Source organism: Megalopta genalis, chromosome 12 (assembly GCF_051020955.1).
Source record: "Megalopta genalis isolate 19385.01 chromosome 12, iyMegGena1_principal, whole genome shotgun sequence".
Classification (NCBI taxonomy): domain Eukaryota; kingdom Metazoa; phylum Arthropoda; class Insecta; order Hymenoptera; family Halictidae; genus Megalopta; species Megalopta genalis.
In genome coordinates, this window is record NC_135024.1 from 9,723,037 (window position 1) to 9,740,605 (window position 17,569).

At 37.8% G+C, this 17,569-nt stretch overlaps 1 protein-coding gene across 6 annotated transcripts in view; it reads left to right on the forward strand.

Moving 5' to 3' along the window:
• The window catches only part of LOC117219088 (uncharacterized), a 327,339-nt gene that overhangs the window by 187,252 nt on the left and 122,518 nt on the right, over positions 1-17,569 (forward strand). Inside the window, exon 5 of one of the 6 annotated variants that reach the window (XR_013034610.1) lies at positions 5,351-5,626. The exons of the other annotated variants lie outside the window; for them this stretch is intronic. The gene's annotated coding sequence lies outside the window, so the exon portion shown is untranslated. Of the gene's footprint in view, positions 1-5,350; positions 5,627-17,569 lie in introns of those variants that run through there. 6 annotated transcript variants of the gene reach the window in all.

Sequence of the window (17,569 nt, forward strand, 5' to 3'; positions counted from 1 at the left end):
ATTCTTTGTTTATAATGCAGAGGAAAATTACTTCGTTCGTTTCAGATTACCAAAACGATTATAATTTATTATATTAATTATTTAAGAAAAGAAAAAGAATTGCACGTATCTCCCATGTCTTGCGATTGATGACGACAATTTTTTGTTAACATAATGACCTGCTGTCTTGTTAATTTAACAAGAGTCGTGAATTTAAATGATCAACTATTTATTAAATGTTCGGCTGCTAAATTAACCCTCCTACAGTGTCCATGAAAACTTGCACTAATGGGGTGTTCGAGTCTTATAAAACCAATTGAAAAATACATACATACTGCTCTATACCATAATATTTTTAAATTTGTTACATGAAAGGATATAACAATTAACCCTTTGCACCATGAAAAATTGCCATACCGTAATTCACAAATATGTTCACATACCAAAATCTTTTTGTTATATGGATAGCTCAGAGGCCAATTGGTGCAAGTCCATTAACCTCAAAATTGACAAAAATAAGGACTTTGCAAATTAGCTGTGAAAAGATAACAATGCCAGCGATAATGCAAGGCACAATTTGTATTATAAAATTACATACAAATGAACTTAAACAGAAGAGAAACAAAAGAAAAACGGCATTGTTTTTTTTAGAAAAAAAATTCTCTCCGAACAATTTTGTTTAGTTATTCCGTGATCGATATAAATACTGTCATCTATTGTTTATTTATGAAGAAACCGACTATATTGATTTATCCATCGAAAGATCGTATGACAAAGATGTGTTTGCGCTGTGTCACTCATTTCCAAAGAAAAGTGGACTTCAGAACCGTTCATATATTCAGGATTTTGCAAATTCTGAAAAGTGAAAAGCTCACTGTCCGCTTTCGGAAACGCAAGCTGGACACGCGAAGAAAAATTTATCAAGATTTCTCAATTCTTCTTTCGAACCTTGAAAAGAAATATTTACCTCGTCATTCATAAGCAAAAATTTCCAGGGAAGTTGATCCTCCGACGGCTCGAATGCTCTTTGCTATTATACTATTTTCAGCTGACCGTCGAATAAAAGCAGCCAAGTTTGACTTTGAGTGTGACTTAATACGTCTATTATCAGAGCCAATAAGCCATACAGCCACCTGGCAGCGGTCTGGCTCCTTCGATCGGCTATTTCAGAAATATTTCCGTGGCCCCGAGCAAGAATAACATCCCGACGCGAATTTTCGTCCGGTGAGTTGATCCTTTCAGGAATATAAATTCCCGGACGCGGCCCCAACGTTCATCCAGCCCGGTGGAGTCCATCAGTTCGCTTTGCCCAGGTTTAAACGGCGTCAAATAATACAATAATTGTCCCTTTTAAGAGTCGAAAAGGTACATTTTTAAGAAATTTGTCTTCCCACAATATTGTAGTCGAACATTTGGCTTGTTGAGCCTGGAGTCAGGCCGTCCCTGGATCCTGGATCCTACGGATCCATAGGCGTAACTCTATGAATTCGATGCATTTCGTATTCAAACTTCGTACAATTTTTCTCGAGAATTTATTAACGTTGATACTTTTTAGTTTTTATATGTTCGTATTATACGTGTACATTTTTCGTTCTCGCTGTTATTCCGATAACTAATGGACAACAATAATATTAATATTTCATGAATAAGACTGTTGCAGTTACAATGTTGAGCTACATTCTTTTTTTCGAAATGTATTTTTATAGTTTCGCGCGTTAAATTGTCGCTAACATTTAGTACGAGAAAGTTCGTTCGCTTTACGCCAGTGTTCGGAGCGCGGCACAATGGAGATCCGCAGTCTAGGCCGCCTTTTGTCGAAAATAAGTTGGAATAACTCGAAAATCACTCCATAATGCTGGGTTCCCCGACAATAGAAACTCCTTTAGAAGGCCCCGATAGGTGCCCAACTGACTAAAAGGACGTCTAAATGTGACACGAGTGTCAGAAGAATCGAGAGGAGGCCCCTTCGTTCAGGATGTCCTGAAATCTGTTGCAGCGCTACTTACCTTCCTAACTTTTCGCCGAAATTATTTTCGGTTCACGATATTATTCAGATCATCCGAGAAAAAGACGAATTTTGCAATGTCACTTAAATGCAACACTTAAAATTTAACCACGGATTTGTATGCATTTGAGGTGAAAATGAACAGATCGAATGCAAAACGGTAGAAACACTTAAAGAATTTAAAAGCACTGCCGTATTCTTGGCAAGTAAGTGGCAATTTAATAGTTTACAAACATTAGGAAGCAAATCCACTGTTTACACATTTTTCATTATTATTTTTCATTATTATATTCATTATTATACTGTTTACTATATGTATAACGTATAATGATAATACACTGTACATATATTATAATATAATACTATATAATGCTCTATAATATCATATAATACCATCTAATACTATATAATACTATAGTATTATTATATATATATATAGTATTCTATATATAGTATTATAGTATTATTATATATATATATAGTATTATATATATAGTATATTCTATATACTATATATGTATAATTATTAAAATAATTATTACATTTAAGTATATTATTCATTATTATTTCTTCCTCCATTTTTGCAAAAATGAGGCAATTCTAATATTTGTACCTAGTACCAACTCCAAGATTTACTTTACATCTACTCTAAAAGTACTAAAACTAGCTAGATTTTAAGCTCGCATTTTTTATACATGTCACTCGTTAACTATAAAACTTGCATATGAAGTGTCGCAGATATGTTTCTAGTCGTATATTGGGAGTACTCATTGTCACATATATTATAATATAATACTATATAACGCTCTATAATATTATATAATACCATCTAATACTATGTAATATATTATAATAATATACTATATATGTATAATTCACATTATACATAAATGTTCATCATTATATTATTACATTTAAGTATATTATTCATTATTATTTCTTCCTCCATTTTTGCAAAAATGAGGCAATTCTAATATTTGTACCTAGTACCAACTCCAAGATTTACTTTACATCTACTCTAAAAGTACTAAAACTAGCTAGATTTTAAGCTCGCATTTTTTACACATGTCACTCGTTAACTATAAAACTTGCATATGAAGTGTCGTCCTTCTAGTCGTATATTTGGAGTACTCATTGTCACGTGACACGATTGCCCTGTCAATGTCTAAGTTGTTCCCGCATCGTTTACAAAACGAAACGAGTCAAGTATTACTTTCTCTCTTCGTTTAATAATTTTCATAAATATTCTTAGTTTTTAATTTAATGTCTTTACTATCTGCAATTCCAACCACTCATTTTTGCTATGAATGCATAAAATCCGTACATAAGTAGAATGTCTGCGTGAAACATGAACCAGTGAAAGCATTTAAAGAATTAACAAATGTTGTTGCACTACATTCGACACCTTAAAATAATGAAATAATGAAATAAATATCCACGTGGCCGCGAAACCGCAGGATTTTTGCCCGGCACCTAATGCTTGCTCCCCGAATCAGTGAACACCGAGATCGCGGGACTAAAGCGACCGCAAGTAGGACACGGTGGAGCAAATTGTTTCGGCCGGGAAATGATGGAAGGGAGTGGCGCTCCGCGGTGTTTCCAGGCGATCGAGAGGCGCGATCGCGATCGCGATCGGATATCCAATCCACGAGAGCGTGAACTCTTAAAAGCATTATTGCGTTCACCGAACCCACGAGAGGAGACTCTACCGTTCGCATCGGGGCTTCAAATATTTGACAATATTTTCAAAAGTTTCGAAAACGTAACCCAACACTCCGCCACTTCGGGGGCAGAGATTAGGGTCCCGTGCAGCAATGGAATTCCTTTATGCGGTGTAAAATCTCCCCGGTGAAAGCGCTCTTCTATTGGCGTTCCCCGAGTGATGGTATCATGTTGCGCGCTTCCTGGGGGCTGCGCAACAGGTTAGATGCGCGAAGATCAGCACGATAATCTAAATGGAAAATTGTATTGAATCAGCGGCTACATAATGAAAGCTCTCCCAGGTAGTTGGCTACCCATATAATGACAGTTAATGCACGTAATCTTAACCTCCGCCGGCGATTTTTCTCGATCCCTTAAAAACGGATCGAATGTTTAGGTTTCTTTTGTGATTCCATTTCTCCCGATCTCTCGCGCCGCAGTTTCTTTATTTAGTTCATTGTCGTTCCATCCTGCGATCCACGACCGCCTTTGTGGTCGATGTTGGAACACCATTGGCGAATCATAAATGCTTCCATTAGCGACAAAGATTCTATTCAGTCGGTTCATTATGACGACCGGGAGACGCGAAAGCTCTCCGTTGTTCGCTTCAAATAATATTTGTTGGAGGAATGTTTATACGTTTAAAATTGATTCGTGAGCATAAATGTTTTTATTGGTGACAGTGATTTTGTTCAATGAAATTATGTTCTCTGTTCTAACCTACGAATAATATTTACTGCATGGTTGTCGGCGAACCCATAGAATTATTATTATATATATTATATATTATATAGTTAATATATGAACTATACATTACGAGTAATATATGTTTATTTAATTATTTTAAGATGTCGAATGTAATGTAACAATCTCACAATGTTACTCGTGCCAAAAAATAGAAGGGGGTCGTTCTAAAGGGGGTTGATTAAAGCATACGTGCATAAACGCCTTCATTAATAATAAAGACTGTATTGAGTTGAGATAGTTATGATGGTTAAAAGACGCAAAAGCTCTATTGTTTACTTCGAATAATATGTATTCGATGGACGTTTGTACATTTAAAATTGTTATAACAGACTGATATTTTTTATACTCACTTGCATGTTTATTTAGGAAAGATTTTATCAATCGAAAAAATTCTTAAATATTTCTGAATGTATGAATACATCGTTCTTATTATTTTAACACTTCCCTACTATAAATTGTCTTAATTATTACACTTTTTTTAGAGACAATATTTATTTTATCAAAGTGTGATTTCATTTATCTACAAACATTTCAAAATAATTGATAAATATTTTCGTCCTGTAACAAGTATTACAGCTTCTGCAATAAACGCGTAAACAATCCTAAATGTTACACGCATGTGTTTTGTTTTTATTGTTTGTGTCTTCAAAAATGATTGAATTAATATTAAAGTAACAACCAATGTACTCATTATTGCTCGTATAGGTATTATTGTATTGATGCAATATTTTTCGATAAATAATTCACATGCAAAGTTATCATCAATTATTTTCCGTTTATAGAAAAGAATATATGAGTTATTAAACTGTCTTTTAAAAGTTGGAGTTGTAGAAATATATTTTTTTAAATAAAAATACATACCTAATTTATACACTACATATTTAATTCATGAACGTCTTACATATGTACGTATTTCAGGCTTGTTGCGGGAGTTATGTAACTATAGAGTATGTGAGAATTATTCACCTCGAACGGCAAGAGGTCCTGCGAATACGAAGGACGCGAAGGTCCTTGGGATCGCCATCTAACGTTGCAGGACCAAACTGTGCAGTTTAGGAAAGTTAGAAGAGCTAGTGGTAGATGGTGCAACACCCTTTGCCAATATATATAAAAAAATAATTAATTGTCCCCACATTAGAAAATAGAATGAAGTTAATATAAATACATTAATATTACAAATCACACTATAAACAAATGATTATACTTGCATGAATATATTTATCTTGAGTAACGATTTTTACAACATGTAATAATTTTTTAAATTGCTATATGATGTTCTTTTTATAAGTTCCCAGTTTAACGATTGCAACAAAAGTAATATATTAATAATAAATTATAGTGCTTGAAGAAAAGTACATTGCGCGAAACTGTTATTAGTTAGCTATTTTATGCAATCGCGTATCATATTCTGAAGATTTGTTGAATCCAATAATATAAAATTGTTTATTTTATCATACTAATCTATTAAATAACATATACAATGAAGAATATATGCTTTAATTCATTCGAATTACAAAAAAAGAATCTTTAAAGATCAAATTTTTATTATAATAGAGATATTATAATTAATATATTATATATTAATATATTATATATTATAATTAATATATTTTACGTAATATGATTTATTTCGTGCACTTACCAACTGTTGCATTTTCATTGCTTCCCTTATAACTGTATGAAAGTCGAGAAAAACTGTTTATAAAATACCAATTACACCGAAGTGTATTTCTACACACTTTTACAAAATATATAGGTTCTCTATTAATGATTACTATATAGAACCACATATTCAGTGAAATTACCATAAGGTAGAATGGAATACTAAATACTATCAGTAATTTACATGAATTAATCGAATAGGTAATATTCGATCATAGAATGTCTGTAATTTTGATTTTCTCAAATAAAAAATATCTGTTATTTCCCTTCCGCTTAATTCGATACCAATAATGCTAAAATTGGGGGCATAGTAATAGGCGGGTATTAAGTATCAAACACAAATAATTTGATTCTCACACATAATATTTGTTTAATACGATTACAATGAGTAGCTTAAACGTAAGTAAAGCTTAATCATGCAGTCAATGTACGAAATGAAACGAAAAAAAAAGAAAAACGAAAAAACGCACGACGAGATTACATAAAAGTGCGAATACAAACCAAAAAAAAAACACATATTACGAACGAAAGTGTACAAATGAGAAGAAAGCGACAAGAAAAAAAAAATCAAGACTAATACAAATACGAATTTCGAGATTCAAACCACGACAAAAAAAAAAGAAAGAAATTTCGAAAAACCGATTACAACTTTGAGAGAGCCAATAGGCAGAACGCGCATCGATGCATACTCGATCGATTCTGCTTGGTCAATTAATATCATATATCACAAGACATCGCTCGAGCTGGTTCCTACTACCCTATTCTACCTTAAAATTTATTGCGCATCTATGCGTTCCTTACACGATTATCACAGTTTTGCATAATTTACCTCTCTTGAGAACATTTACAGTTACAAAGAGTTCGAGTTCTATTTACGTACTAATATTGCAAGATCATTCGGAAGACAAACTGCAGAATATTTCTCGATAGAGGGATAAAATCTTCTTGCGCGCTAAATATTGCAATTTTCGGAAGACATACCGTGGAATATATTTCTCCTTAGAAATACGAGATCTTCTTACATGCTAATATTGCAATTTTCGGAAGACGTACAGTGAGATCAATGTTCACTCTATCACAGTATCGACATTAACCTTCTAATCACATTAACCTTATCGACATTAACCTTATATCACAGCGGATTCCCTTAATTACTACTATCACATTTACTTGGAAAATTCGCGTTCCCAATCGTTTATCACAGCTACGACACTTTCGGGAATAAAAGTAATGCAATCTCTTTACAGAGTATCACAGTTGTTCATATTAAAGAATATGCACTGGGCGGCCTATGTTCTCGAACGAACGTTCGATATCGTTATATCTAGGGTATATAATGCTATCGTTTGCAAGGCTAATCGTAATATCACAGTTTAAGTCAGTCCATCGATATTATCTAACTTAAAAAAAATCGTACTTCACGCGTTATATTGCGGTTTATTCCTTAAAGCTATCTCTACCATCGAGTTGTCTCGTCGCGATTGTGTAAAGCTAACGCAATTAAAGCTCCGAACCAGGAGTCAATCGATGAGTCAATTTACAAAGCTAATGTTCTAGAAGATGAACGTCGAGGGAAACTTATAATCTACGAAACTCTACGATTACAATCGATTTAAAGCTATCTTAAATTCCACGGTGTGTAATGGAAGACCTTACTAAATCTGCATGTTGACATCCAACGGGGCGTCGATATGCACCGTCGTCCCCCTCTGTACAGCACACAGCCGGGAGCCCAAAAAGCCCGCGAGAATCCCACGGCGAGATGATTTCCTTCTCTTCCCCGGCGTGGCCGACAGCAAAAACTGAAATCTTGATCCGGTGTCAGTGTGTAATTTTCGTTGCCAATTCCCTGAACTCGTTCTCCAGGTTCTCGTTCCTCAGATTCCGTAACTCTTCCTCGTCCAGTTGCATCCGTCGCGCTGTCAGTCTGCCTCCCATCTCGTTAACACGGTTCTGCCGTTGGATCTTGTCATCCGCGCGACGGATCTCCTGATGAATTCTACCGCACAGCCGGCGAACACTGGACAGAGCATTCTTGACAGCGCGTCGCGTGAAGAGCGCACTGTCAATACGTCGATCAGTCATCGAACTGGCGGTCGCTCTTTGAATCGGGCTCTTCATGGTGGCGCCGCCGACAGAGCAGAAAAACCGGTCGCGTCTCTTGACGTTTCGGAACCAGACTGGCAAGGCTGGGATATCGGCGTCGTTGATCGGCCTGTGTTTGCGTTGACTGTACCGCGTGCACGTCAACGCGCTCGAATCTCTGTATGCATTTGCGTGCGGCCGCTTGTCCTGCAGCTATTTCGTGTGCATGCGTGGTGCCCCGCGTGTCTCTGTTTCACACGGCGAGGAACTTGCGCAAGAGCGTGCCGGAGTGAGCGAGACAGCAAGCCGGAAACGGAATGACGAACCACGTGCACTGGCCGCTGCAACGCGAACTCCACGGGACGGATCTGATTTCCTGTTTTCCTGGAGAAGCGCACGTTTTGAGTAGGTGTGATTGAATGTGAGTTAGGATCAGGAGTCTTCCTCTTATATAGCCGAGGAGCTGCGCATGCGCCATTACCAAGTCGAGCACCGAAGAGGGTGGAGACACCCGTCGTCCTCTCGCACAGGTACATGCGTCGACCCGCCTGCGCAGACGGACAAGTAGTTTCCACCCCTTCGATGCACCCCAGGAAAAAGGGCGAACGATCGCCGGCCACGTAATTTGCATCTTACATGCTGCCACATGAATTTTTATTGACCATAAGCTTTTGTCACGGATCCCGTGGTCCGCGGTGTTCTTCCGGTCGAACGATGGGGCGGAAAAAAATTATGCGGATTAGCGGGGAACGAAACGAACGGGTCACTTTTATCCATTAGCGGACTTATGTGCAAAATGAAGATTGGCCAAGAGAACTGCGAAAAAACGTGAACCCGGTGAAGACGGTTTTTCTTCTTTCAGCGGTTTTAATAACGCATACATGGCAGAAAGATATTTTTAAATAATTCTAATGGCTTGACGATTTCGTATTTGATCCAGTCGTTTGTATCGGGAATGCATTAGATTCTATGGTTTATTGATACAAAACGATTATCTAATTATTATTACGTATATGTCATTATTATTGACACATTTTCTACTTCGATTGCAGTGAAATAGTTTATTTTCTTCTTTTCCTTTAATGTGTTTGCTGCCTTGTGTACCCCTGCAGAGAGTATAAAATATTGATTTTCATAGAATATTTATTATTATGTATACGAATAAAGGCACGATTTGCTAAGTATTCTAACAATTGTTGTGTAATACCAATCGTCATGGTAGCGAAGTTTGCAGTTATGAATTACAGTTAATTATAAATTTCAAATTGTTCCAGTAATATATTTAAGGCAAATGACGATCGAAATCCAAGTGTATGTCGGTTTTACAACGCTTTATGTCTTGCGCATAATCGTACGTAATTTTTTCAGTTACTCGCGGGTAATTGCGTGCACTTTGTAAATGCCGCAACGTCGAAACACATAAATCAATAATAATCTCTACGTTACCTGAATGGGTCCCCTAATCTTTTTGTAATTGTCATGCATAATTAATATGATTTCTTGTTTGAAAACAGAGGAATGTAGAGAGAGAGCGATACGGCAGTGACTAAAAAAAATATGTAAATGAGAGAGGGAGAGACAGAAACGTCAAGAACCAGATATGAACAGGATTGACAGTTGCGTTCAGCTCGGATTACGCGCATCTCGAAAGCAAAGGCAGATCGCAAAGGCAATCCAAAAGAATAAAAGAAGATCCAAGGAAAACAAAATAAGAAACGTAAAGAGGACGTCAGATAAGGCAGAGCGAAGAAAGAGAAAGAGGTGAAGGAGAGATAGAGAGAGAGAGAGAAGAATGTACTATTAGTGAGGTGACGAACGAGAGCAAAAGAGAAAAGAAAGGTTGACCGTGGCGTACGCGCAGCACGAGCTGCGCACGGTACCAGAAAAAGACAAAAAAGGCCCGAGATGAGAAGAAAACAAGCTTTGTTAGCAGAGGAAAGTAAAGCGAAGGACAAAGCGATGGAGAAAAAAGGAAGAAAGAAAAAAGATATTACGGAACCCGAGCAGGAAGTTAGAACGAGCCAGGCGATGGACGAGAGGGACGAGCGATGGTAGCAACGGAGAAAGAAAGTAGGTGTTTTATAGTGGCATACGCGCTGCACGAGCGGGTCGCCGTCGAACAGACGGAGAGGAAGCCGGCCGTGAGAGGGAGCTGGACAAGATAGCAGAGAGAGGGAGAGAGAGAGGAAGCGAGAGAAGAAAAGGACAGGGATTACGGAGGCTGTAAGAAAGGAGTCGACGCGAGCGAGACGGTTGGGCCCGGGCCGCGTGGAATGAAGAGAGAGGGGGAGAAAATAGATACTTTGCGGCGCACGCGCAGCACGAGTTGCGAACGGCGCAGTAGAAAAAAATGCAGATACGAGAAAAGGAACAACGGGAGTCGGAAGAGGACGGTACGAACGATGAAAGCCAAGAAGCCGGCACGGCACGGCGGAGGGAGTAGAGCGGACGATGACAGAGAGAGAGACACGGGGCGGGAGCAAGCGAGAGAAAAAAGGTCGCTTGTTCCGGCGTACGCGCAGCACGAGCTGCGCACGGTAACACTTGGCGCATGCGCGGCACAAGCCTCGACGCGGATCAGGGAAACGAGTGCGAGTGAAGCACGTGGTAAGATCGTGCTGGAGCAAGAAAGAAGTAGCCTCGACTTCGAGCAGCAACAAAGGATAGAGAGCCTGATATCTCGGAGGTGAGTGAAACGGCATGAATATCTCCGAGGAGAGAACGGGATGTCTTGATAGTTGTTACAGGACGCCCTGTATAGTCGGTATAGTGCGCCAAGCGCCGCCGGAGTAAAGGGGACTGCGTCGGAGCGAGAGAGAAACGTGTCGATTTGATGAAAGAGTGGGGTTAGAAGGATAACTTGTTGCACGGGAGACCGTAATGCCGCGAACTTAACCTTAAATCAAAAACGAGAAACGGAACGCTGTTTCTGCTGCAACCTTTTCTTTTTTTGCTTGTTACTCCTTAGCGAAATTTTATTGCAGAAGTAAGTTTCTCGAATGTTACGAAACCATTGATGTTTCATGCTTTTATAAAGCAGTGTATGCTGGATTTTCTTGCGAAAAATGTTTCGTGTGTTTTAAATGCATTTACTGATACTTTTCCAATTATATATATATGTATATTAGATATATATACAATCGCTTTTTTGAGCCTTAGCGTTTTTATTCGATTCTTCACAAATTGATTATTCTCATTGGTAAAATCTTATGATTCTGTTTTAAATGTTTAATCATGTACTTTCTCGAATGAAAATTTATCTTTATTTAAGATACCATATCTTTTTTTATTACTCTGCTGTCGTGTTGTATTTAAAATGGGGGAGAACTAGAACTACGAAACCCACCAAAATGATGCATTTCAGATTTTTTGTTTTATAATTGTTATAATAATTATCACAAAAATTGTGCAATGTTTTGTTATTTAGAAATAGAAATACAAACTCGGTAGTTTCAGTATTAAATACATTGAAGCAATTAAAATAAACCTAGTAGTAATAATAATGAGAAAGAGTGACATAAAAAAGACATGCTTCATAGAATATCGGGTGCATTTCGTTTTAACTCCCTTATTAACAGTTCCTAATTGATAATAGGATTAGTTACAGTTGCATTATGAATTCTTAAAATAACTTGCCAATTTCGATATATTTATGTAAGGTAATTTTTGGATAGTCTGACGATTTTTTGAAAGTAAACTATAGGATGTGCATAAATTATATTTTGCTATAAAATAGGGGGTTGTCCACCTATTGTAAATGAAACTGACATTGCAGGAATAACAAAATGTAGTTTACAAAAAGTATAACAATCGAGAAAATTAATTGACATATCAGGTTTCAATTTATTTTTCTAAATATTCTCTTATGCATTGTAAAATCAGCAGTTCACATTCATTAAATTATATATTATTCTCTTTTTTAAGGCGTCAGTATGCAAGTTTCCTTCGTCAACTAAAAAAAAAGATTATAATATAAAAATACTCTTATATTTTATGTTAATTTATACGATCTTTTTGCAATCTAAAAATCTGCACATTCCATAAATACATAATGATCTGCAGACTGTCACTTGATACATATTACAATCGTGAACAAATATATGTGTATACTTTTTAAAACCGATTTAAGATTGGACCAAACGAGTTGAATTTTTTTGAAATGTTAGAAGGACTAGTTTGATAGACAATATGTAAAAATTTGTTGTGTTTCAGGTCTATCATCTCAAAAAAATTCAAGTCGTTTGTGTTGGAGAGTTGTTTAAAAAATCTATTCACGTTGAACAAAAAATCATTTTACTGAATGATATAACGAGCACAAAGGAGGATACAGTATCGCCGCAGGGCACACACACATACACGCACACACATCTACACGTCGCACGAATGTGTCAAACGCAAGGAATGTTTAAATCATAATACTGTAGTTTAGAATGTAGTTTAGAAGTAAATGGATAGATGTCGCGATTAGGATGAAGCTAACGTTCCGATAGTTTGGTTCAATTTTAGAAAATTTTGTTTTTAGACTTTACGTACCAGCAGCCCTCTAATAGTAATTTCAAAATTGGAGATCAACAGTCGAGAATTTATCAAAACATTGTCTACAAAGCGATAACACTTTTATCGATAATTCAACAAGTTATTTGGTGTAATAAGATGGAACACCCGATCCAAAAATTATCATTTAATCCTTTGTACCCGAACGGTACCAACATAATTTTCAAAGCTTTTATTTATCAAAGTTTAAATTTAAAGAATTTGTTAAAAACGTAACTATCGTATAATTCGCAAGACTCAATTTCATACGCATAAAATACACTTCGTCATACAAAATGGAAATACTCTAAGCCAGAAAAATTATTTTAGATTTACAATTAAAATAGCCTCGGGTGCAACGGGTTGAAAGAAATTTATCGAGCTGCTTCTACATGCAACTCTGTCATAAGAAAGCCTATTTTAATGGGCTTCCAGTGAATAAAGTATTAAAAAGTGTCCACCTATATACTTGTCTACGACCGTAGTATAAACAAATTTACCTACATGCAACTATAAATAAATTTATCTACATGCAACTGTGTCATAAGAAAGCCTATTTTAATGGGCTTCCAGTGAATAAAGTATTAAAAAGTGTCCACCTATACTTGTCTACGACGACCGTAGTCCTAATACCGGAATAGTATAAACAAATTGACCCGTCTTCCAATCCCGAATCTACAAGCTGATTTATTTTAAACGAGTAACAGAGCCTTCTCCGTTCCGACCTTAAATCACTATATCCTATAATTCTAATATATTATCATAATAATACCTTTCGAACATTCTCAAGAGTTCGAACGTTCTCAAGTTCCGAACGTCCTTGTTTAATGAATTAACGTTCGGGTAGAACGTGTTTCCGGCGAGCGGGATGAGATATGTAGTCGCGTCCGCGCAATAAAAATTGAGAAACCCAATAAACTGAAAGGGCTGCTCGCGTGGAATAGAGACTCGGCGCGGGTAAACGCCGATAGGGTATCCACACACGTGCACGGGGCATGGCGTTCTACTCAATCGAGCTTCGGTTTACAACCGGTAACCAGAAGTTATTACCCAGTTCCGATCAGATCCCGTATCGTTGGAATAAGTTATAAGATGGACCGATTGCACGGATAATCCGATGGTATAAGTGGCCGGGCTCAATCTATCGATCATTAACGCCTCGCCGAACCCGAACATCCAGACGGGATTCCATTTCCGACAGATATTTTAATCGAATCTTTCACGAAGCCCCGTGAGTTACGAACACGTCATGCCCCGATCCTATCGACGTTCCGACGTCTTTCGTAATTTCGTACGAGCCGAAGATTCACGGGAATGAGCAGAGAAAAAAGAACATTGATCTCGCACACGGAAAACCGAACGCGTCTTAATTTTCCACGCTGCGTTGTGTCGCGCGAGTCTCGTCCGAGATGTGATCGGCGACTGGTTCGATCAACAAACGTGGTTACGGATAAGCAGAATGATTTTTGTCGTTATGTTTTCCTTTACGCGAATATACAGGGTGAATCGTGTAACTGTTTCACCTTAATTTTTCTTGTAAACTGCACGTTGTATAAGATAATGTTTCAAGCGAGAGTTGTTCGGTAGAAAGAGGAGCATACGCGACGACAATTAATTTTCTGCTATGTTCCTTTTTTATCAGAATTGGATTTTTTATCGGCTTGAGTTTTTGTTAACTTAAACGTGCAATATTTAATCGCGCCATTCGGAAGTCTATTAAATACAGAATAACAAATTATTAAAATGCAAGGGCTCAGCTATTAATGTTTGTCGAGATATTCTTCAGTTGATTTTTAATGCAAATAATGTTCAAAACGCGAGTCACATACATATGTGTTTCATATTTTGTCGATGGAAAACAGAAAAAAATTAATTGTTGTCGTGTATGCGTCTTTTCGTACCGAACGAAAACGTTTGTACGACAGATCTATGTACAGAACATGTAGTTTGCAAGAAAAATTAAGGTGAAAGAGTCGCATAATTCACCCTGTATATTAACGCTAAACGCACCGAGTGCGTTACTACAATACCGCGTATCTGCGATAAAGGACACCAAAGTATAGATTGTCACTAGATAATCATTTCGAGATAAAGCATATGAACAATGCAATTATAAAAAAAGCGCATAACCTACGAACAATTCTTCTTTACATCCCTACTTACAATTCCCTACCTGGGTAAATTTCATATTTTTACATTAATGCCATACTAATCGACGTAACATCGGAATTTATAAATGATTCAGGTCCCGTTTTAAGTGACTAAAAACAAATAAAACGTGCTTGCATGTTCGATACCACAAACTCTCTGGACAAGCATACCCCTCGGAAATACCAGGTTTCCGTAAGATATACTTTACATCGAGCAAACATGAAATTGCGACGAAATTTAAATTGCGGACAATGCAGGATTTAGAGAAAAAAAGGATAGCCTCTACTAATGGTAGCCGCATTCGAGATGAATGGGATGCAAAGGGTGGTATTAAAGGGGTGGTGTGGTCTGCTCGAGTCGCAATATTTAGATTCCTGACCAACCGCACGCATCTGTCGGCCGTTTAGTGTCCAACGTTTCTATCTCTCTCTCTTCCCGCCCGCCATGCGCATTCATACAAACCAGGCAAACAAGTTTACGCGCGCACCACTGCGCAGGAGGTGCGAATAGATACGACTGCAAATGAAATGAAATTAAATGGAACGTAACAATATACGATGACTAGACGGCGGATTTTTCTGCGAGATTAAAATTTCTGCATCAATTGCAAGGAATAGAAATTCAGTAGCAAGTTCGTTCTTCCTTTGATTGCATTCTTCATTGATTAAATTTAATAACTAACTTGACGTTTCAAGTTGCTTTTAATCGTTACTATGATTTATTATGATTTTGTCGTAAATGCATAAAATCCGCTGTCAAATTATAACACTTATTAGTGCAATTGATAATTGCTTGTGATAGTTGTTAGACTGTTGATTTTCTGATAAAAAGAAATCGGTGGAACAGAATGTTGTAAAGACGAAAAGTTATATAGTAGAAGTTTCGTTTCTGTTTAATACAATTGAGATAATTTTAATTTTGCGTAAATATTCGCTGTCTACTTGCGATTAGTAGACCACGGATTTTATGTAATTACGGCAAAATTGAGTAATTGCAATATAAAGTAGTAGAAAGATTGAGAGAACTTAAAAATGTCAGTGCATTATTTTTAACCTGTTTAAGTTATTGTTAAAAGAAAGAACTTGCTATTTAGTTCATATTTAGTGCAGTTAATGCAGACAGTATTTATGGAAAATAAACTGACACTCTTTTAAATTCTCTTAGTCTTTTTATTGTCTTATGTGGTAAACAATCAATTTTATCATAAATATATCAAATCTGCTGTCTACTAACGATAAGTAGACCACAGATTTTTATGTAAAATTAAAACGATGTCAATTGTAAAGAAAACAGTGCCTAAACTTAGAACGTTTCTACAATTTTGTATTTAATCACTAGATTGCCAATTTGATGCATTTACGGCGAAATTGAGTACCGAGATTGCAATTTTAAATAGTGCGAAAATTAAAAGAATTTAGAAACAACGATGTATTATTCTCAAGCTGCTCAAATTATTCAAGAAAAAAAAAGAACTTGCTATTTCGTTGCTCTTTCACGCAATTGCTGGAGACAATTTTTATGTAGCATAAAAATCCACACCCTGCTTATCGCTTATCACTAGACCGCGGATTTTACGTATTTTCGACAAAAACGAGTCGGTCAAATGCGAAACCGTTTAAGAAATACAAATATGCACACTGTTGCATTATTTTCATTCAAACAAGATCATTAAAGGAGAAAACGTCTCCGTGGTATCTGTACCATACAATTAACGCGAACAACTTTTACGTTTATACAAAAGTCCAGTACTCGATTTATCTATTCATCGAACGAAACCGCCGCATCCTCTGTGTGTTCCCATCGATAATTACGCAGAAACCGATCAGCATCGCTAATTAAACAATCCGATCGAAAATAACGTTGCGCCAAGTTCGGTAAAACAACATGGTTGCAGGACATCGCGAGCGTTTTCCCCTTTGATTCTCGGCCGCAGAAAAACACGATCGCCGCTTTAATCAGGTTGCCGATCCGTACCTATGAACAGTAACGCTGCCGTGGTGCTTTTATTTCCCGCGTGCCGCCCCGCGCGTTCCAACAAGTTACACATACGCTCTCGCGGAGGCGAAACGGCTCCGGGGAATCTTCGAGATTACAATCCGAGATTAATCCGAGAGCCCGTCGAATCTCATTACGCGTCGTACGGGCGTGCATTCGGCATTACGAATTTGCTTCCGATTTAATCAATTAATTGTGCCGCGGGATACGCGCGCCGGTCGCGTATTCGACCCAACGACGGAACCAGTCGGAGCGAACACGTGTGCGGAGGTCCGCGAGCGTGCTCGCGCGAGGTTGGTTCCGCGGGGACGAACAATTTCACGGGAACATACGGTTGCACATGGCTGCAATACATACGCCTGCATACCAGTGGGCGCTTGCAGCAAGAGTATTTGCATAGATAGCAAATGGTGCGCGCAACGGTATCTACGCCCAGCACTCCAGCAGTCCGGCACTCGAGCGAGGTTACACGTGCAAGCGCGTGCACACGCACACGCACGCACCATCCACGCATCGGCACGCACCAGCACGCACCGGCACGCACCGACACACAGGGTACACGCGGGTGCGTTTTTCGAGGGTATGTTCATCGGCTCGTTCGCTCGCTTGCCTGCCATCGGCCCCAACAGCGTGTGTATATCTCTTGATGGCAGCTGGAGGTTTCGCGCGTGAGAACTCGGTGGCTCCGAGGTTCCCTGGTTTCTCGTCGCC